The sequence below is a fragment of the Piliocolobus tephrosceles genome, chromosome 1 (genome assembly GCF_002776525.5).
Source record: "Piliocolobus tephrosceles isolate RC106 chromosome 1, ASM277652v3, whole genome shotgun sequence".
Lineage (NCBI taxonomy): Eukaryota > Metazoa > Chordata > Mammalia > Primates > Cercopithecidae > Piliocolobus > Piliocolobus tephrosceles.
The window spans coordinates 16,183,413-16,205,999 of NC_045434.1; the positions used below are offsets into that span (position 1 = coordinate 16,183,413).

Here is a 22,587-nt window from a genome sequence, read left to right on the forward strand (position 1 = left end):
GTAACTAAGTAGCTTTAGGTCCTCACACCCCTAAAGAGTAGCCTTTCATGGGTAACTAGGAGGAGGGAAGATGAATTGAAATTGCAACAGAAAAACTTTCCCAACTAGATAAGTCACATACAAGAAAAGGTGTCCCAAGGGGACATGAAGAATATAGTCTCTGAGCAGCTGCTTGCCTTTCTGAATTTTGTTCCGTCCTGCACAAAATTCACTTGAATGTGTCTTCTCCAACATCTGATTAGCTTGCTACTTAAGTGCCTTCCCCAACTAAGAGTCCACTTAGCAATGCAATTGAATGGTCAGGAAATGAAAAAGAAATATGTCATGCAGAGGCCCATAATTTGTGTCTCTTCTACCTCCAGGCACAGAGCTCTTGAATCTTAAGGCTGTTAGAAGCCTTAAAGATCCTCTGTGGCACTCTTAGTAGAGGAATAAATGCCCTTGACATCTTTGCTTATAATTTCCTAGTTTCTCCTCAGACTCCTGTGTATGGGAGACTTACTGCTTTATGAACTGTGTTCAATATTTAGGATGCTTCTTTTGTTTGTTTTGTTGGAAAGTTTGTATTTATGTAGAAAATAAATCTGCTCCTAGTTTTGCTCTTTAGAGCCATAAGAATAAGAAAAATCCCAACTTGTTCTGGCAGCTTTTTACATGCTGGGACATTACTTTTATGTCTGTCTCAAGTATTTCTCTTCTCCATACAAAACATCTCTGGAATTTTCTATTACGCTCTTATCAAGATCAGGAGTGTTTCTCACCATCCTAAGCAGTATTCTCTACACATTTAGGGCATTTAGGAGGGACATTTTCCAACAAGCTTCTTAAAGTATTCAATTCTACCCAGAATTGAATATTGTGCTTCTGATATGGACAGAACAGACGGGAGAACAGAACATGGTGAGCATGTGACATCCTGATATTTATAGGTCAATTAATTCTAGACACTGGATCTTCATAAGCTCAGTTGCCCTTGGGAACCTGGTGCTTCTTTTCTTCCATCCCTGTCTCTGGGTGGCCAATGAGCCCCATATTGGCATCAGTGCAGGCGGGAACCTCATTGAGTTTTCCCTTGGGAAGAGTATTAACTATGGCCTCACACTGATCTTCTTGCCCACTCTAACCTAATGGTTACCCCCACAAACACAAGACATTTCTTCCAAATCTAAGTGCATTGTATCAGTGTTGGCCTGTCCAAAGAGATGGATTTTCTAGATGAGACTGGGATTTTAGAATGGGACAGGATACATGAACATTAGCCTTGCTGCCCATTGACTCGATGATAATCTGGACCTACCTGATCTTCCAGCCTCTGGAAGCAAAGGCTTGGTTTGCCCTTGGCCAGAACCTTTTGCTGAGAGCTTTTCACCAACATGCTGCAGAAATAAGCGGGAGAGTTCCCACTTGTCCCAGCCATACAGAAGACAGTTCCAAATGGCCACCCAGAGACAGGGATGGAAGAAAAGAAGCACCAGGTTCCCAAGGGCAACTGAGGTTATGAAGATCCAGTGTCCAGAATTAATTGTCCTGTAAATATCAGGATGTTACATACTCATCATCATCAGGAAGCTTGAATGAACTCATTGCATTTTTTGAAGGGTCTCTTTCTTTCTGTTCCTTGGACCTTTCTCAATCTCCATTCAACAAAGATCTGATGAAGTATTTCAGTATTTATGAAAAATAGGCTTCCTTTGGTGAGGATACAATTCAGCAGTGAATCTCAACCAGTTGTACTACTAATTATATGTTTACTTGGTATTTTTCACTGCGTTTTGCAGGGACAGTTTACTCACCTATACTATAAAGTAAAAAATACTTTTTAAACTTTCTTCTAGTTCTTATATCCTATGCATATACTCAAGCTGCAAGGTTTGAATTTCTGAAGACCAAACTCACAAAGATCTTGAAAGTCTCTCTCCCTTGGTACCTGCCTCAATATGGGGAGGGATCTGTTCTCTGCCCGGTTTTCCCTGTCACCAGCCTTAGCAATTTTAACTGGAGAAAGTTTTTTATTTTTTTGAGATGGAGTCTCACTCTGTCACCCAGGCTGGAGTGCAATGGCACGATCTTGGCTCACTGCAACCTCCGCCTCCCGAGTTCAAGTGATTCTACCGCCTCAGCCTCCCAAGCAGCTGGGATTACAGAGAAGTTAATAGCACAGCATGACCTTCCACATCCTCAGCGTTAAGATTAGGTCCTGCTGGTCATGCTGGCCTACTGATGGTCCCTAGCCATTTTTGGGATTTGCTGTGGAGTCAGGATATGAAATTCTGCCTTAGGTATTTATTGTTCTTACTCCTTCGATACATACAGACCGTAAACAGGCCTGTCATGTGAGTGGAAATGTATGTATGCTTTCTCTTCTGAATGTGGCCAGGTTTTTCACAGAGACAACTGAAAGTTACAACATGACCATTCTGCATTAGTTCTTAGGTGAGCACAGATCCTTAACACAGTGTTTGCTGAAAAGGAACACTGCCAGGTGATAGTTTAATGCAAATTCCCATTTGTTTACAGGGTATCAGGCAAGCAGTGAACCAAGGAGATCAAACAAGCCCTGGCTTTCTCTGTTCTCAGCATGGCCTGCCTGCTTCTGCTCCTTGTATCTCCCACTTGCAACTTGCTCTAAGTCAACACAGATTCTGCAAACAATCATTCCATAATTTTCTTATCTGATTCTTCCAGTGATTTCTTTGTGACCCAAGGACTGTCTGCAAAGGCAAGTGCAGGTGAAGGGCGGAGTCTCTGGACAGGTGTGGCTGAGTGGCCATGCAAGATGAGATATGAGTTCTGCTATTGGCACAACGACCCGGGTTGTGTCAAGCCAGTTACCAGGGCCTCCCACCAACCAGCTGCTCACAGGGTCTTCCATATGAACATCAGATATGTGGTGGTGCCATGGCACATGAAGGTCCGCAGGAGACTGCCACTTGGTACCTCACACTGTGGAAATCCTAAAGCTTTCAGAAGAAGCATATGGAACAGAATTCTCAGATAGTCGGACTCAAAGCCATTTAAAATTATACAGTTGAACCTTGACCAACGTGGGGTTAGAGGCGCCAACTTCTCAGGCAGTCAAAAATTTACATATAACTTTTGACTCCCAAAAACTTAGCTACTAATAGCCTACTGTTGACTGGAGGCCTTACTGATAACATAGTCAAGAGTCAATTAACATGTATTTTTTATGTTGTATATATTATATACTGCAAAAAGGAAGATGCTATTAAGAAAATCATAACGAGGAGAAAATGTATTTCCTGTTCCTATTTTGTATGTTGTATAAGTTACATACTACAAAAAAGGAAAATGTTTTAAGAAAATCATAAAGAAGAGAAAATGTATTTCCTATTTGTTAAGTGGAAGTGGATCATCATAAAGGTCTTGTCCTCATTGTCTCCATGTTGAGTAGGCTGAGGAGGAGGACGAAGAGGAGGGGTCTGTCTTGCTGTTTCAAGGGCAGCAGAGGCAGAAGAAAACCCATGTAGAAGTGGACCCGTGCCATTCAAACCCGTGTTATTCATGTGTCAGCTGTACTTCTATTAGGTTTCCTGCCATGGATCCATTTTGAAAACGTTATAATTCTGTGAAAATCGACTAGCTGCAAATGGTAAACTATTAACAAAAGCCATGCTACCTAGACCACCAACCTTGGAATCTCCTGGCATGCTTATAGAAAAGCAGATTCTCGATTCCAATTTCAGACCATCTGAGTAAGAATTTTTAAGGTCACGGCACAGGAATCTCAATTAGAGACAAGCTCCCCAGGTGATTCTTAGAGACATCAGAGTTTGAGAGCCATTAAAGCAGCATATTTGACTCCATCTCCTGACCCTTCTGAATAATAAAAGAATTTAGTGTACCTTGAATGCAAAGAACTTGAGAAGAAAAAAAGCTTTTTAAACAGATGAATAACAACAACCTTTCTGGAGGAATCCCCAAAAGGAGGATAAAGTGGCCTTGTGAAAATATTGATGATTGTATTGATTCCTTCAAAATCAACCTTTGGCTGAGAAAGACTTCACTAGTCCTTCCCTTTGGGTCTCTCCAACAGCTTCATTAAACCAGCCCCACTCATCTCCTAAAGCTGAGGTCTCCAGGAGCATGGGGTTTTGGGGTGCAGGTGAGGTCTGGGGTTCTGGGGCTGGAGGAGGGGGCACATGCACATGGGTATCAAGTGGACAGCCAGCAGGTGAGGTGTGGCCCAGAGAGTGAGGATGACATGAACTTCCAGATCTAGAAGCTAAAGCTACTCTCATCCCATCTGGAAAGTGGAGACAGAAGACCATGGTGGGGAAGGAGGAACTGTCACAATTCTGCTTAGCCCTTGGCCACAGCCATTGCTTATATACTGTCCTGCCAAGCCCCAGGGGTTGACCAGATTAGGAGTCTGATAGGAACTTGACCTTTTAGGGGCTCAGAGATTATTTCTGTCAGATGACTTTCTCAGGGGGAAAAGATCTCACATCTCATTGATTCGACCAATCACAATGGAATCTGAAGTTTGTCTAAGGAAAAAGAGTCAGCACTTTATTCTTATAAAAAGATATAAAAAGACAGCTATAGATAGCTCTGCTGCCAAAGCCCCAGGCACATGAAGGTAATTCAACAACCCATTAAATTTATTATGGGACTGGGAGGTGACAAAATTGCCTTTAGGGCCAAAGTCTGATACAGAAGAACAGAGCTCTGTTTTAGGTCTGAAGTTGTATAGCGTCAGCACATTGACAAGAGCCTGGGAGGTAAGAGGTTGCTTTGAAATTCAGAATCCTGAGTAACTCAACCTGTTCAGTCCTTTCTATTTTATTCTCTCTCTCTCTTCCAAGCCAGGTTCTGAATGATTTAAATAGCTGGGTTGGGATTACAAAGGATTTTAGCTGTGGTTTTGTGTGTATTTGTATGCATGCATGCGTATGCATTTATGCGTGCATGTGTGTGTATTTATGTGTGCATGTGTGTTTGTGTGTGTACGTGTGTGTATGTTTGTTTGTGTGCCCTTTAAATCTGTTATGGTCTGTTTTACAAAAGAGAAATTGCCCATTGTTGTGCCAAGAGGGGTCTTTGAAACAGCAGTGAGAAGTCAGAAGAGCTGGGAAAAGGATGTTTGGCTTTTGGGGACCAAGTCCAGTCTGAATACTTATCAATTTTTAAGCCACTGTGTTCCCAGAGTCTGAGCCATGACCCCTCTCTCCCACATCATTTTGTGGAGCAGGTTGTCAGAGGGAGGGACCAGACAAGGTATGCCCTTTCTGGGAGACTTCTGCTTCCTACCACACTTCACTATCCTCAGCTGGAAGGAGGCCTTTCTCAACCCTTCTTGGCCTGGAAGCCTCTGTACTGAGAGGTTCAGGAAATCCAGGCAATGACTGATGGTTTGTTGGTGTCAGGAGAGCAGAGGAAGAGCTTCTTTTCAGATAGGAGACTAAACTCTTTTCATTTTGGGATCAAAAGCAAGAAGAAAGAGATGCATTTCATATGCAATCTGAGTTCTTTTAAAGAGTAACACCCTCCTCTCACCTTCCTCTACCCTCACTGTGTTGGAGTGGCACCAGGAGTCCGGGCTTCTGCCAGGAGTCTGTGATTTCTCCCTGTACCCGCTGGAAGCTAACCAGGATGGCTGCCGACCTGGTCCTGCTGAGTCCCGACCCTTGTTGATGGGCTCCAGGGAGCAATTGGCTCTGGGCCTGGCAGCCCACCTGACCTCCCTGCATTATCCACTGTCTGTCACTTGTCATCGAGTGAGTCTGGTTGCAATCAATTCACGCAGTTCCTGTGGGAACAAGTCTGGTAACTTATCATGCTGCAGCCTGTCAAAAGTCTGACGTGCTTGGGGCAAACGTTTGCTTTGTGCAACTGCTATTTCGAGGGTGTGTGATGTCGCTGTCTCAATGGCGTAGGTGCCCAGAGACAATGGCACTGAGAGAAAGCATGGTTTCAGGAATCCCAGGATCTGTTATTAGAAGAATGACCACTGTTAGGTAATAACTCAGGGCACACAGTATGAACATTTGAGCAGGAGGGACCGCCTAGGGTTTCATATCAGGTCTGGGGTGGGGGGAAGTTTATGCCACTTTCTTTTTTTTTGCATGAGATTCCTGAATTCATTTCCTCCAAGCTTCTCCCTCTGTGAATCTAGAAAGATTTCATGGACAATCTGCCATCAGGCTGAAATGATAACAAAACCTGGATTAGCACACCATTTCCCTAATAGAGTCACATTTACTCTTTTTAAAATTATTATTTCCAAGTCTATGGCTATATTTTCTAGTCAAATGCCATTATAATTAATTGACCAAATACAAAGGAGCAGTCTGTGTTGCCTGATTTATTTTAAATCCATGGCCTAAGGAAACAGAAGAGACCTTTGCTCCCTCTCCATCAGATCACCTGGCATAAAACAATGTGCATGCTTGGGGTTTAGGTGATATTTTTTCCCTTGCATGCAAACATTGAATGCTTTGCCTGAGAGAAAACAAAACCTTTACAAAGCCCTTGGAGTCTGGATGGTGAGAGACTTGTGGCCCAGGCACCCTGGAGAGCAATGGGCAGCCAGCATCAACTACTAGACATTTGAGTAACCAGTCTCAGACCAAGAGCACCCAGCCAAGTCAATGGCTGACTGCAAAACTGCCCAGTGAACCCACAGACTTGGGAATAATAATAAAACAGTTAAGTTCCTACATTTTGGGGTGGTTTGTTACACAGCAAAAGCTAATTGATACATCCTTCAATGACTTAGTTTACATCAATCTAGAGGCCTTTGTTAGTCCTTATTTACCTCAATGTTTCTGTCTGATTTGAGGTCATCCGTTCTGCTGAAAATCTTTAAAATGGATGCTTGTGGGGTGTTCCGGTGTGGTTTTACTTATAACAAGATTTATCTTAAGTGATTCCCTGGAGATCTTCGTTGACCTAGGCATCTCTATTGATGTGAAAGTAAAGAACCTGTTAATCTCTGTTAATCAGGAAAATGGTGTTAGAATGTGGTTTCTCTATCTACTCTTCTGTTATCTGGCTAAAGGGCCTTGCTACCAGCAATGAGCCAGCGAGGGTAGAATAAGCCTGGCCACTTGAAGGTTAATAATTGGGAAGTAGGTCCTAGCTACCTGTAATAATCACAAAGTTCATCAGAGAAGCAGAAATCAGTAGGATGTATGTGTGCGTATTTCTATATGATTTTGATTTTTAAACACGCATAAACATAAACACACTCATGGAAAGAGAGAAAGAGAATGACTGATAGAGATTGTGGAGGCCGGCAAGTCCGAAGTCTTCAGGTTAGATCAGAAGGCTGGAGACCTAGGGAAGAGTTGATGTTGCAGTTCCAGTCGAAAGGCTGGCAAATTCCTGGGGGGAGGTGAGTCTTTTTTCCATTAAGACTTTCAACTGATTGGATTAGGTCCACCGACATTATGGAGGGTACCTGCTTTACTCAAAGTCTACTGATTTAGTGTTAATCACATCTAAAAAATATCTTCACAGTAACACCTAGATAATGATTGACCAGATTTCTAGGTACCAACTAGGTCTAGCCAAGTTGACACATAAAATTAACCATCACACTACTGTTGTTGCTAATTAGATGACTAGACTTTCTTATTCTTAAGAAAGTCACTATTGTTTCTGACCCACTAGTCATTGTCCAGGACTCAGTAGCTAGATATAGCAGGTTTCGAAATGGTTCTGATCTGAACAGATGTGCTTTGTGACTAATGAATCATGCAAAACATTTCTCGTATTTGCTTCCCTCTTTATTTCTCATTGATTGATCCTGGATGGGTGAGAAGTTTTCTCTATCAGAAAAATCGTCTAAATCAATAAAAATTTACAGAAACCACAAGCATTGTCATGATAGTGTCAGCGATTGCCAAGATGTCTTGAGAGTCCAGTTTCTTTTTAAATTATAGTCAGAATTACAGTGACGCCACCAAGAAGGAATAAATGTGTCAGAGATAGAAAATGTGATTTCACAATCCTTTGTTTACAGGTTTTAAAAGTCTTTGTCAGTTATGCAAAAAGCCTCTAAAAGTAGGACTAAAAACATGGGGCACAAAGACTGGAACAAAATAAATGAATGTGGTTAATAACAGATATGTGGGCTCTCAAGGATATTAACATACATAAAAATTCATCATGAGAAATAATTACATTCCCTATTGTGGCCCACCCTCTAATTCTCCTGGGCCCTGAAAAATAATGGGAAGGTTAACACATTTCTCACATTTCTAAGCATGTTATTATTTCTTGCTTACACAAAAATTGCATAAAAGCAATCATTTGGAATCTGGGAGTAGATGACATATACTAGACTCGGATAAAAGCTTAACCAAAATAGAAAAGCAATCTGGCATTGCTGACAATATTGTCACAAAAATATTACATCTTATGAAGGGAATTTCTCAGAATTCAATAACAACATGTTTAACAGCTAAATGGAGTCATTTGCATATTGTGGCAAAGTAAAAATACAATAATCTCATTTTTTGCTGTCTAATAGGATTTCCTAGGGCTGGATGGCTGGGAAGCATAGTCCAATCCTTGCAGTCTGCCCTTTGCTTTTTGTTCATTGTTTTCCTCCCTCTGGGCTTTTTCTTCTCCACCAGTTCTTTTTCTCCCTTTCTGCTCTACCTTTATTTTCATTCTTTTTCTTCTTTTTTTTTTTTTTTTTTGTTTTCTGTTTTTTTGTATTTTTAAGAGACAAAGAGTCTCACTCTGTCACCCAGGCTGAGCTGGAGTGCAGTGGCGCAATAACAGCTCACTGCAACCTCCCCTCCTGGGTTCAACAATTTTCCTGCCTCAGCCTCCCAAGCAGCTGGGACTACAGGCACACACAACCATGCCCAGCTAAATTTTTGTATTTTAGTAGAGATGGGGTTTCACCATGTTCCCCAGGTTGGTCTGGAACTCCTGAGCTCAGGCAATCCACCTGCCTTGGCCTCCCAAAGTGCTAGGATTACAGGTGTGAGCCACCAAGCCCGGACTTCATTATTCTTTTTTATCCTGTACTCCCTTAATTTATTCCTTTCCATTATTTTCTTATTCACTAAAAGAGATTCCACCTAACTGCCATTAACCTATTCCTAAGTATTAGCAGAGGAAGAAGTGAATGATCATTTCTCATCATTTTCCTTGTCAGACCTTCTTTTTTTTTCTGAGATAGAGTCTCACTCTGTTGTCCAGGATGTAGTGCAGTGTCACAATCTCAACCCACCGCAACCTCCAGCTCCCGAGTTCAAGTGATTCTCCTCCCTCAGCCTCCTGAGTAGCTGGGACTAAAGGCGTGTGCCATAACGCTTGGCTAATTTTTGTAGTTTTAGTAGAGATGGGCTTTCACTGTGTTAGCCAGAATGGTCTTGATCTCCTGACCTCGTGATCCTCCTGCCTTGGCCTCCTAAAGTGCTGGGATTGTTATACCTTCTTTTATCTGCAAGTCTGCCATTATTATTATTGTCATTATTATTGTTATTTCCCTGGTTACCTCTTTCTAGGCCAGGTCAAGAGAATAGGTGGACTGGGCCATTTCCTAGGAGGTACAGAAACATCCCACCAAATTCCAGAAAAAAGAGGATAGTACAATTACTGAAGTTTTGTGTGTGTTCATGTGTGTGTCTGTGTGCACACATATGAACTTTGGTTATTATTTCCTTTTATTTTGCCTGCATTATTTGGATAAATGCTTTAAATCATCAGGACCAGAATGGCATGGTGGTTGAGAGACAGGGCTCTGACATTAGCTTATCTGGGTCCAACTTCATGCTTTCCCATATATTAGTTTGAGCCTATAAAACTTACTAGATTTTTCTGCTCTTCAGTTTCCTTATCTATGAAATCAGAATAACTATGGAACAGAATTTACAGTACTACTGGGAAGATTCAATAAGATAATGAACTGAAAACATTAACACATTGCCTCGTACATAATGGACATGGCAATGGTGACTCTCATTCCACAAACCTACGTGTATGGGAAACAGCACATTTCTTTATTTGTGATTAAATTAGCCTCTCATTAGTTTGTAATTCCATCTCACATACTCTATTTGGGACATAAAGTCCCTCAGGGTCTTTTAAAGGTTCTGAGCTCACATGATGAGCCAATGTGCTGATGGTGGCCCCTGGTCATTACCATCTGCTCAGCCAAGTACCTGCTGGTGGAGCCATTGTCTCTCCCACCCTCAGCTCTCAAGGTCAGATTCCTTTTTGAATATAGAATCTTGGGAGAAGCTGGCAACCACTGTCCCTATGATCCCATTTTTGCCAATTCTTTCTATGAGGTGTCACCCCCCAGAAGGCAGAAGGTAGGCATACCATTGTTCTGTCATCCACATGCCTCACTCCTCTCTAGTCTTGGAAAATGTCTCTCTCTTTTTTATTAAAATCAGGATCAAGCACCTCTCTGCCTCCTGCTTCTTCCAAGTCCTGGTTCTCTTCTATTGCTCTGCCAATGCTCTTTTCTCCTCTGGGCTTAGCCTATTGAAAACAAGATGAAGACATCTTGCAACACAGTGAGCCCTCCAGCCTGCCACAGACCACCCATGAAGCAATAAAGCATAGAGTTTTCTTCCTGTTTAAGTAGCTGGGGAGGGCAGAAAGACCCCAGTAGTAGTAGTACAGAAGAAAGAAAAAGAGAAAATATATGGGGAAACCCCAGAAATTAATTTCTAAATGTTATCCAGCTACATAAGTGTTATTCAGATATTAAGTTGTTCTTTTATTTTTTAAACACCTTCCTGAAACTGTACTTGGCCCGATTAGTACTTTTCTCTCGGCATTTATTACATACCTTCAATCTTAGTTCGTTTTCTGTTGCTATAACATGATGCCTGAGACTGGGTAATTTATGAAGAAAGAGGTTCATTTGGCTCTTGATTCTGGAGGCTGGGAAGTGCAAGATCAGACAGCTGCATCTGGTCCGCTTCTGGTGAGGGTCTTGTATACCATCACAACATAGCAGAGAGGCAAAACAGGAAGTGTACATGCAAAAAGGACAAAACACGAGGCATGACCTTGCTTTATAAAAACATGCTCTCTGGAGAACTAACCTGATTTTGTGAGAAAGACATTAATTCATCTTGCTGGCCTAATCACCTCTTGAAGGCCCCACCTCCTAATGTGGTTACCTTGGCAATAAATTTTAACATAAGTTTTGGAGGGGACAAACCACATTCAAACCATAACACTTTCCTTCTTAGAACATCATCTTCTTTGCTATGACTCAGCCATCTTCTAGTTACCTCCTATAACCCTGGGTGCTACTTCTGTTTATTTCATGGAACCTTCTACAATCTGTGTCATAGTGTTTGTGGGGTTCCAGATTCTGCTCTGGGCTCTCTTCTCTTCTCACCCTACCCATTTCCCTGGAAAATTGTACCTACTTCTGTTATTGACCTTTTGATAACTTCCATATCTGTTCTTCAGCTCTGTGGTACATTGCAAAGCCTGCCCAGAAATATTTATTGCTCCTCCTGTCAAGAGGTGGACTTGATTTCTCCAACCATTGAATCTGGCTGCCTTTGGGACTTGCTATGGAGAACAAAATGCAGGAGTGATGCTGTGCCAGTCTTAAGCTTGTACCTCAAGATGTTTTGCACACATATGCTTTTGATCTTGGAACCCCTTATCCTAGCCCAGTGAACAAACTGGGCTGAGCTGATGATCAAAGACTTGGCTGAGCTGATGATCAAAGACACCTCCTTCACCCTTTCTGTCTACAAGGCCCTCTGAAAACAGCTGGTCCTCTGGTGATCCATCAGTTAACTGGTAGGTTCATAAACTAGCTTAGCCCAGATTAGCCAGCCTGGTCCAGATCCACAGAAACATCTAGATGACTTGAAGTTATGAGCAATAATAAAACATGCTGTTTTTAAGACACTAACTTCTGGGGTGGCTTATCATACAAAAAATGTTGATTCATACAAGCTCAAACATATCTTCTGAGCTCCATGTCTTACAAGGCCAGTGACCCTTGGACATCTCCATCCACACATCCTAAATTCAACATGTCCAAACCTGACTTCAACATTCTTCCTCATCCCCAGTCCATACACACTTCCAAGCAGAGCTGATTCTTCTTTTGTCTTTTTCTTTTATCTTGGCAAACAAAATGTCATCTACTCAGAAAACTTGGCAGCATCCCCACCCCCAATTCCTTTCCCCCGGTATTCAACCCATCTCTAAGAGCAGTCAATTCCACTTTTGAATAGCTCTCCTACTTACCTACTTCTCTCTACCTCCACTAATTTTTTGTGGTATAGAATATTATCTCCTCTAGCCTGGTTTTCTCAAGCCTCCAAAGTCATTTTCCGACCTGCGTGCTTGCCTTAACTTCCTTTTTTTATTTCACAGGATACTTTCAAAATATAATTTTAACCATGTGAATCACCTGAAGAAATTCCTATAATGGCTCAAATTCTGTCATAATGTCCATGAGTTTCTGCTGGACTCACTGCCTTGACTTTAATCCTCATATACTTGGGAAGCATTAACAATTCTTGAACAGGAACATGTTAGTACCAGAGCACTGCTTCAAGAGAACTGGTCTGGGAGTTGTACTGAGCATGGCCTATGGGGAAACTTGGGATGTAAGAAGAGAAATTAAGAAGGCCTTTCATACATCCAATGAGAAAAGATGGATCTCAAACAAGACTGGTGGTAATGGGAACTTTCAGTGTTTCTTGAAGGAAAGTTTTAGGAGGATGACATGGATACCAAGAAGAACTTCAGGAGTATATTATTCAGGCTTTGTTCTGACCAGATGTCAAGGGAGGGAAAGGGAAAAGTAAAAACCGCCTGCAATCTCAAGCCTGGCTCACAGATATGAGTGAAAGCACTGTTTGAATAATAAAGTACAGAGGAGAAGGAAGTTCATGGAGCAAAGAAATAGTCACAAGACAACTAGGGGACATGGTGCTGGAAAGGTGGTTTGGGGTCAGCCCTTCTGTGCTTGTGTGGCAGCTAGTAGCTCAAGCGCACTGCTCAGCTTTTTCCTTCTGCATCTCTGTATACACCATTTCTTCTACCCAGCTTCCTGATCTATTTATTAAAACCATACTTCCAAGATCTTTCTCATGTGTCTCTCTTCTGGCTGCTTATTTACGTAGTGAATGTTGATTGCGTGATCACTATATGTCAGCTCTAGGGCTGCTGTGGTAAACTGAGCTCTCCCAATGACCCCTCCATCTCTCTCCGTAAGTATCACTTATACCCCCGTATTATGAAACTCAGTCCTGTGTGATATTCAGCTCTACAGCCAATGATAGTAGATCAGAATTACAAGTTTGGCAAACTCTCCCAATACACTAGATCTTAAGTTCATCTTTGTATTTCTCAGAGCACGCAGTAAATATACAATAAATATTTGATGAATTAATGAATCATGCTGTCAAATATTAAAATAGGTCTGCAATGATAACATTTTATTAAAATGATTACGCTATTTTCAATGTTAAGACCTAGAGATAAAGTAGACTGGAGAGTCTCTGAAGTTCATTAGCAAGTGAAAAGAACCAGTCAAAATTTCATTAGAGGAAACAGACAGGTATAGCTGACATAGATCACCTTGCCCTGATTTTCCTTGTGAAAGTTCATTGATATTTTATGGTAGTGATTTGTTGTAGTGACAGGTTTAACTTTCCTGACCCCAATAGTTACATGTGATGTGATTTGAGGGGTGCGCCCTGATGCCCCCACCTCCTTATCTACCCACTGGCAGATGTTTGAGATTTCACCGTCTCCAAAGACTCCATCCTCTCAGTGTAAGGCATTGATCGGTGCTAAATGACAATATGCGCAGACGGGGCCACACTGTGAGAATGAAGGGAAAGGCCTGGAAGAAAGCATTTGAATTCATCGTGAAATTCAGCACGCAGTCTCTGGGAGTTGAAGTGAGTCTTTTTGTAGGTGGCTGAGATGCTTGGAGCAGAGACGGGTGATAGAAGATGAAATGTCTTGATAAAAGAAAAAGAAATTGCAAAAATTGTCACTCAACTCTCCTATTTCTTCTTGTTTTTCTATGCCCATCTCTCATTCTTCCTTTCCCCGGATCTTTCTTATGAAAATAATATATAATCTGGCCTTGCAGTTGTCATTTTTATTTTTATTTTTATTTTTTTGAGATGGAATCTCACTCTGTCACCAGGCTGGAGAGCAGTGATGTGATCTCGGCTCACTGCAACCTCTGATTTCCAGATTCAAGTGATTCTCCTGCCTCAGTCTCCCGAGTAGCTGGGATTACAGGCGCGCACCTCCACGCCCAGCTAATTTTTGTATTTTTAGTAGAGACAGAGTTTCACCATGTCGGCCAGAATGGTCTCCATCTCCTGACCTCCTGATCCACCCACCTCACCTCCCAAAGTGCTGGGATTACAGGCGTGAGCCACCATGCCTCGCCACAGTTGTCATTATTAGAGACTGGCTATTGCATAACTAAGGACTCACAAAAATATATTCATCTAGGTCTTATTTTTTGCATTTGTTTTGTTAATATAGACGCTAAAAAATTGACAAAGCCTTGTTACTGTGGCCCATTTCCCAGATAGTGGTTTTATCATAAAGAACATTTTATCGTAATTGTATTCCTTGTATCAACCTATTTTAGCAAAGCTCATAGTGTTATGTGCCTCCCTAGTGAATAAAAACACATGCTCCGGCCGGGCGCGGTGACTCAAGCCTGTAATCCCAGCACTTTGGGAGGCCGAGACGGGCGGATCACGAGGTCAGGAGATCGAGACCATCCTGGCTAACACGGTGAAACCCCGTCTCTACTAAAAAATACAAAAAAAAAATAGCCGGGTTAGTTAGCGGGTGCCTGTAGTCCCAGCTACTCGGGAGGCTGAGGCAGGAGAATGGCGTAAACCCAGGAGGCGGAGCTTGCAGTGAGCTGAGATCCGGCCACTGCACTCCAGCCTGGGCCAAGGAGCGAGGCTCCGTCTCAAAAAAACAAAAACAAAGCAAAACAAAACAAAAAAAAACAAAAACAAAACACATGCTCCACAAAATTCAGTCTTTGAAGAATATCTAATTACACTTAGGGTGTTATTTACATATGACTTAAGAAAGTAATAACTCTTTAGAATGTGGGCAGAATGAGAGCAGGAATTTCTATTTTTGCCCTTTTTGTATCTTCTGCGTTTAGAACAGTTCCCGGTAGATTAAAAGTATTCAATGAATATTTTTTAAATGAATGAATGGTATAGCTTTTATGGGGTAGCCTCATGAAAAATACTCGGTGTTGTGTGCACTGATGCAGAAGTCAGAGCTCTGGTGTTAAATCTCACTTCTGCTATTACTCCACTATGGGCCCTGGCATGAGGCCCTTGATCTCTCTAAAATTCACTATATTCATTTAGCGAATGACTCTTGTGTTAGACCATAAACTCTGTGAAGCTAGAGACTGGACCTGATTTGTTTCCCGCTGATTTGCTCCCTGCCTATCACTGCCTAACATAACGGCTGGAATGTAGAAAGGGAGAAAGTAAATTATCTGTTGAGAGAATTAACTCATTTTGGTCATCTTAGTAATGTTTTATGAAGACTAAATGAGAATAGCTAAATGTAAGTGTTTTAAAACCCTATAATGAATTCAGATGAAGAGGGAGGATCTTGTATTAAACTACCTTTCTTGTAGACAACAATGATAAGTGTTGGAAAAAACCTTTTAAAATAGTTATTGGAAGGCATTGGAGAGCAAACAAAAGCAGCCAAAAGCTGGAGGGGATGTCATCTTTGAAAGGAGGAATTGCAGGTGAGGAGGAGGAGAAGGGGAAACAGCCCCAGAGGACGCCACACGCTAAGAGGAGACCAGTGTGGCAGGACAGGAGAGGGAAGTTGAGATATGAGGCTATGTAGGCCAACAGGAGTTTCCTAATCTTTATCCTAGGTGCCAAGGAAAGTCACCAAGAAGTTTAAGCAGCTGCGGATGGCAGTAGAGGTGGTTCCTGTTTTGAAAAAATCTCCTGGCTGCAGCTTGGAAAAGTGCTCTGATGCAGGGTTCGTTAAGCCAGCTGATTGAGCAGTCTATGCAATGGGATGCATCTTGCCTTCCTTATCTATTGCTGCATGACACATTACCATACAATAAAACTCACTACTCTCTCACAGTTTCCATAGGTTAGAAGTCGGAGCACAGCATAGCCAGGTTCTCTACTTGGGTCTCTCCAGGCTGAAGTCAACGTGTTGGCCAAGCTGTATTCTCATCTGGAGCTCCGATCATCTTCTAAGCTTATTCAGGTTGTTGGGAGAGTTCAGTTCCTTGTAGTTGTAGGACTGAGGTCCCTGCTTTCTTGCTGACTATTGGCCAGGACTTGCTCTCAGCTCCTAGAGGCCACCCTCAGCTCCCAGCCACATAGCCCTCTCAAAACATGACAGCTGACTTTTTCAAAGTTAGCTGGAGAATCTTTCCCCACTCTGCTAGGAAAGAATCTTAGAGAAGGTGATGTATTTTCCTAGGTCTAGCCCAAGGGGAGGGGAGTACACAGAGGGTGAACAGCAGGGTGTGGAAAGCCTGAGAACCACCCTAGAATCTGTCTGCCATCATTTCAACATGGTATACGTTTAACTATTTCCGGGGCCCAGATCTGCCTTAGGGGTGAGACCACTGATAATGACACCCCTTGGTACTCTGTTCTTTTCAGTAAGCCCTTTGGATGGAGTCCTGTACAGGTTACTTGCAGCCAAGCAGATGTCCTTCTTTCTTAGTGGTACATTTCCTTGTAGAGTAATGAGCTATGACCACATGGGTGGGTTTTGTTGGGGGAAAGGCAGCATTCATGACAATAGTTTATACAATTGGCTCCTTATCAATTTGGCAAAATTTAACCTTTAGTTTGCAAAGAAGCCACTCTAGCTAAACATAAGCGAATTAAAATACTTGTTTTCCAATTTTTGTATATGGATAAAGTTCTAAAATATACAATACTGTGCCAAAAATTGCGGTAATTGAAAAAGTTACAATAGTTGGCTTCTGTTTTTATAATGTAATTTCAACTGGATTACCTTTAGCCAGCCTAAGTATGTTTTGGCTTCCTTAAACTCAGATTGCTGTGCACGTTCTCCCAAAGAGATGTCCCTGCTGAAGGCTTCCTGGCGTTCTATTTGATTAAGACACTTTTAGGATTGCTCTTCCTTTGGCTTTTACGGATGTGAGAGCAATTAAAAGAAAATTGACTGACTTACCTTCCACCTCATCTTTCTTTGACTTGTTTGCTTCTATTTTCCATTCCATTTATTATTGATAGAGTGCTTATTTTCATAGCTTCTGCATATTTTACAAAACCACATAAACAGCCCTTCCTCCTGGAAGAGGGGAAGGGTGCCAGTTGCCATTAAACCAGTGGTCACTCATTTCCCAGCCAGTTATGCATCCCCTCATGTCCTTTGGGACTTGGTCCGAGAGGGAGCCAGGAGTAGTGTGACGGGGAGGAATCAGAGGAACAGAAGGAGGTGACACAGGAGAGGGAAAAGCTGCCAGCCAAGCCTGGGCATGGAAGGGGATTGGGTGGGAGAGGGGTATCTCCTTTAGTCATTCAAGCAGAGCACCCCAAAAACCCTGACAGTGGTGCCATGTTCAAGGTGACAACTCTCCCTTGGTTAGCTGTGGGGGATTAACTCCAATCTCCTGGGAACTCTCAATTTGCAAGGTTATTTTTTGTTTGTTTTTTAGCAGAAGAAGGGCCTGGCAACAGGCCTTCCTTTGACATAGGAGAACTGGAAACGTTTCTTTTTTCCTCTAAGTGGTAAGGAACAAAAGGGAACAACATCATTAACTATACACTACCTAGACATGCCCAAACCATGTATGTTTGTGAATTTTCAGTAATGCCTGTTGCCCTCCCCACTCCCCACTCACCCCATTGCTGTCTTCCAAACACATAATGGGGCCCGAAACGCTTGAAAGACAAAGCTGCATTAGTGTATGTTGACCCTGGCCCTTGACGCCTCCACAGAGTTCTCTGAAGTAAACATGTGAGCTGAGAAGCTCTTTTCCATGGGCTATAAATCTCTGTAAGTGCTGCTGGTTCTAGTCTCCGGTCTCTGCTGGAAGCCACAGCTGCGGGGGGAGACACTTCCCAACTTTCACTGCTTGGGAAGGGTCAGAGATCCCCCCTGGAGCTGCCTCTGTCCTGTGACCCTGACAAATGCCAAAGGCACTTTCTCTAGGCAGCAACCTGCCTCCGACTTTCTCACCAATACCTGGAGACTTCCTTCCTCAGGCTGACCGCCAAGTGGCCCGCTGGACCCGCCTGGCTGCCAAGTGGGAGCAAGCACAGGATGTTATTTCTGTTCTTAGAAGACCAGGTTCACACAACACAGCCAGGAGTGTGGGAAGGGAGAGGAAGGGCCTCCTTTCTGGCATCCAGTGCTGTCCCCAGTGGGAGTACTGTTTTCCTAGTGGGAGTGAATGGGTTGGTCTGAGGCCCTGGGCTCCTACCCAGTCCTGTAAAGGAGAGAAAGCAGCCCTAGGGCATTTGCCAAACCTCAGGAAAGTGCTCGCTTAGTCCACAGGGAAGTGCTGAGGCTCAGCTTGCCTCGGGCCAGATCCACCCAAATACCTCAAGGCAAGCAAATCCCCAACAATCTTAAAATACAAATCCATAAATAAAGTTCTATTGGCAGCCTGCTCCATTAAAAATAAAAATCCTTTGGGAATGACTTTTCAAGGCAAATGTTGGAAAAGGAGCTTCTAAAGGAACGGAGCAGAGGGGAGAATCAGGCAGTGTCCAGCTCTAGACCTGGCTGCAGGCTTGACTCCGTGCATCTCGGATTTGCGCTGCCCCGTTTGAGGTCTTCTGGAAGCGGGAAGCAAGCTGGAAGGGTGCTGGGCTTGGGAGTCAAAGGTGGATTGTGGGAAAGTCAGTTTACTTTATTTTTTTCAACTTTTATTTTAGATTCAGGGGGTGCATGTACAGGCTGTTACAAAAGTATATTGCTTGATGCTGAGATGTGAAGTACATTTGAATCCCTCACCCAGGCAGTGAGCGTAATAACAGATAGGTAGTTTTTCCACCCTTGACACCCTCCTTCTCTTCCCTCTAGGAGTCCCCAGTGTCTATTGTTGCCATCTTTATATGCAAGTGTACCCAATGTTTAGCTCCCACTTATAAGTGAGAACATGTGGTATTTGGTTTTCTATGTCTGCATTAATTCGCTCAGGTTAATGGCCTCCAGCTGTATCCATGTTACTGCAAAGGACATGATTTTATTCTTTTTATGGCTGTGTACTATTCCATGGTACTATTCCACAATTTCTTTATGCAATCCAACACTGATGGGCACTTGCTATTTGTCTTTGCTATTGTGAATAGTGCTGCAATTAACATATGGATGCGTGTGTCTTTTTAGTAGAACAATTTATTGGGAAAGTCAGTTTAATCTTTTGTTCAACAAGCATGTATTGAGCACTTCTGTATGCTGTCATAAAGAAGGAATATAAAAATAAAGATAATAGGATCCCTGCCCCATGTGGCTCACATTCTAGGGGGTAGAAGATAAATAGGTAAACAAATGAGACACTTTGGAGAGCAAGGAGTCTCATGGAGAGCTTAAAGAGAGTAGGCCCCATGGCAGACAGCCAATCTGAGCAAGGAAACTCAAAGCATATACCTGGGCGTTAAGAGGGAGTCAGCCACAGGAAAAAGGAATGACACATTCAAACACTTGAGTTGAAAACCAAGGGCTCAATAGATGACGACACCATCTCCTCACCTGTACAGGATATCACTGAGGCTCTAGTAAAGAGTGAACGTATACTGTGTGCTGCCTTGCCAGTGTCTAAGAATTTGGTCAATGGCACAGCTCCCATTCCACGGCTAAATTCTGATGGCCCTTGATTTCCACAACAAGAACTCATACAATGGTCCAATTCCCTCTTTGAGCTGCTCCTAGCCAAGTCTTCCAGTTCTCTGTTTTTCCCACCTTATTGTCTTAAGAGACTACACATGTGCCTGCCAATAGCTTCTGTACCTGATATTGTTCTCTTGAGCTCCCTTGAACCCAAAGCATAAAGAGAAAGATGTGTGTGCACATGTACCTGACCACACATACTTCTCTGTGTATTAGCCCAGGTTTAATTTATGTCACGTGCATATACCAATGTGCAGAATATCTTTGGGATTCTCTCCTATAAAAACCCATGGAATTACTTACTTTGGTCTGGGCTCCTTTTTTGCAGCAGATTACCACCTAAGAGATCCAGACTGCATGTTGGTCATGCCTGCATTTAAGGATTTCCAGAGATGGCGTCCCCAGCTCTCTTGGTTGCTGCCCTTCTAGGACCAATTCACCTTCTAGGCAAGATGCTCTTCCCTCCATTGGAGCCCCCTTTCTCCGCAACTCATTTGCTTATCCCCATTTCTGGTCCTCCCTGGAGACAGAGAGCAAATGGACAGCTCCTCTTCATAAGAGTCCTTGGTGGAATCCATGAGTAGGTTGCCCCTGAGATGCTTTTTTCCAAACTAAACAACTCTACTCACCTTTGTCTTCCCTCAGGGGACTCTAAGGAGCAGCATAGCCAAGCAGAAAGGCACAGCAGGAAGAGGCCCCTGCAGCAATCAGAGATGGCGGCAAACGGGGCAACCCCCACCAACCAGCAGCTCCAGGCTTCACAGCCCCACACTGGGCCGTCTCCTCACACAGGCTCGGCCTCTGAAACCGGCAACATCCAGAACAGCAGTAGCATTTGTCCAGCTTTGCCTCTGGGTCAGGCACTTTCAAGTCATTCTCACAACAGCACTGTGCAATAGACATCATGATTCCCATTTTGCAGATGAGGGAACTGAAGTTGGATAGGGAAGATGACTTTCCCAGGGCACCTGGTACAGCTGACATTTGAACTCACATCTGATTCTAAAGTCAGTTCCACAGCTGAACAATTTAAAACAATGGCTGGCCATTTGCTATTTGGAAAGAGTCTTTTCCTTCGAGGTTCTGTATGTTGAGCAACTTTTGATAAGGAAGAAGATGTCAATTCTAGAAGCTTAAATATAGAGGGAAAGAACTTCAGAATAAGGATAATAGATGCCATTCATGGAGGATCTTGCTGGGATCAACAACTTTGTCTGCATTATCTCATTAAATACTCATGATATCCCTACAAGGCAGACATTGCTATCCCCATTTTAAAGATTAAGAAATCAAGGCTTCTAGTAGTTAAGTAACTTGCCAAGTTCAAGAGTTTCCATTCCTACTCTGGAGGGTCTGCCTCCAAAACTCTCAGTCACTACTCTTAATGCATGAAAAGTCATTTCAGATGGAAATATATCACTTGAGTTACATTTTGTCATCATAGTCCAAATGACACATACCTAGTCTGTAAAGATTTGCTCATCATGCATTAGCTTTTAATGCCACATGTACAAAAAGAAAAATTAGCATGAACAGACAGCACTCGCTACGAATAAAAGGATCATGAGTCACCATATTTCTCAACCTCTGATACTCCCTGAATGATAAAATACAAGTCTTGTAGTGAACCTAGGAAGCTTGTCATTTTACTTTGTCATGATAGACTACAGCAAAAATGTGCCAGACCAGGGAGCAGATCTGACGGGAGTCCCGGCTTTGACACTGACTAACCGTGTGAACACAGGTAAGTTGTATCACTTTGCTAAACACTGGTTTCTTCTTGGATAAGACTAATGTAGTAACATTACATCATGCTGTTAAATGTGTCATATTATTGCTTAATAATAATAATTTCTGTTTTGGTAGAAATGCCCACTGCTTTCCTCTTCCTAGGAGATAAGTCAGAGATTACTATGAAGATCAGGTGATGTCATATATGTGAAAACATCTTATAAGCTCTTATAAGAGGCATGATTATGAGGATGGTGATGAAACTGTTGTAGCTATTGTCTCACCATTGTCACTCCAAGCCAACTGCCCTGAGAAGCTGTGAAATAGAGGTCCCAGCAGGGGACAGAGAGCGGCTATCTCAAAGAAGAGAGCCTGAGATGGGACTTGCGGACTGCAATTCTAAACCTATTTCCCTTTGAAGTTAAGTGCATGTTCTTTTCAGGTAGACATTGCATGAACATTTAGGATGGTTTCTAATGCATCTACCCTAGGTCAAAATCAGGTAATAATAAAAAAATGTATTCCGTTGTGGCTTGGCCCCATTTCTGTGTTTCCTGTTTCCTCCCCCTTCCTCCCCCACACTTGCACACTTGCCTTCCACATGTTGGTCCATCTGTTCTAGGTAGGATGAGCCTGCTAGTCTGGGAGCATGTTTTTTTCAGCTTTCTGGCACATGCGCATGGAACCATCAGAGAACAGAGAAATAACCAGGCCCAGATCATATTGCAAGAATTACAAGTGACACTGCAGTCCATGAACTCACCTAAGGTGTGTGACGTTCTGCTTCTCACACTGAGCATGGATGGAGGGCTGGGTGCTGGGCGTGTGCACGTCTGCTATGGGAGCATTCACAGCCCCCAAGGCCAGAGAGACCTGGGTTACAATCCTGACCCTCTGCAAATTAGCTTTGGGATGTAGCTACCTGATTCCCTTGGCTTCTGTTTCCTTCTCTTTGTGTGATGAAACCTGGCTTTTCCAATCGCTCAGAGAATTGAGTGAGAACAAATACAAAGTGCC

At 42.8% G+C, this 22,587-nt stretch overlaps 1 long non-coding RNA gene across 1 annotated transcript; it reads left to right on the forward strand.

The window, feature by feature from the left end:
- The first annotated feature begins 11,338 nt into the window (after positions 1-11,338).
- Positions 11,339-13,059, forward strand: LOC111526207. The gene is made up of 2 exons (XR_002726291.2): positions 11,339-11,760; positions 12,346-13,059. It is a non-coding gene; the product is annotated as an uncharacterized LOC111526207 (long non-coding RNA).
- The last annotated feature ends 9,528 nt before the right edge of the window (positions 13,060-22,587 follow it).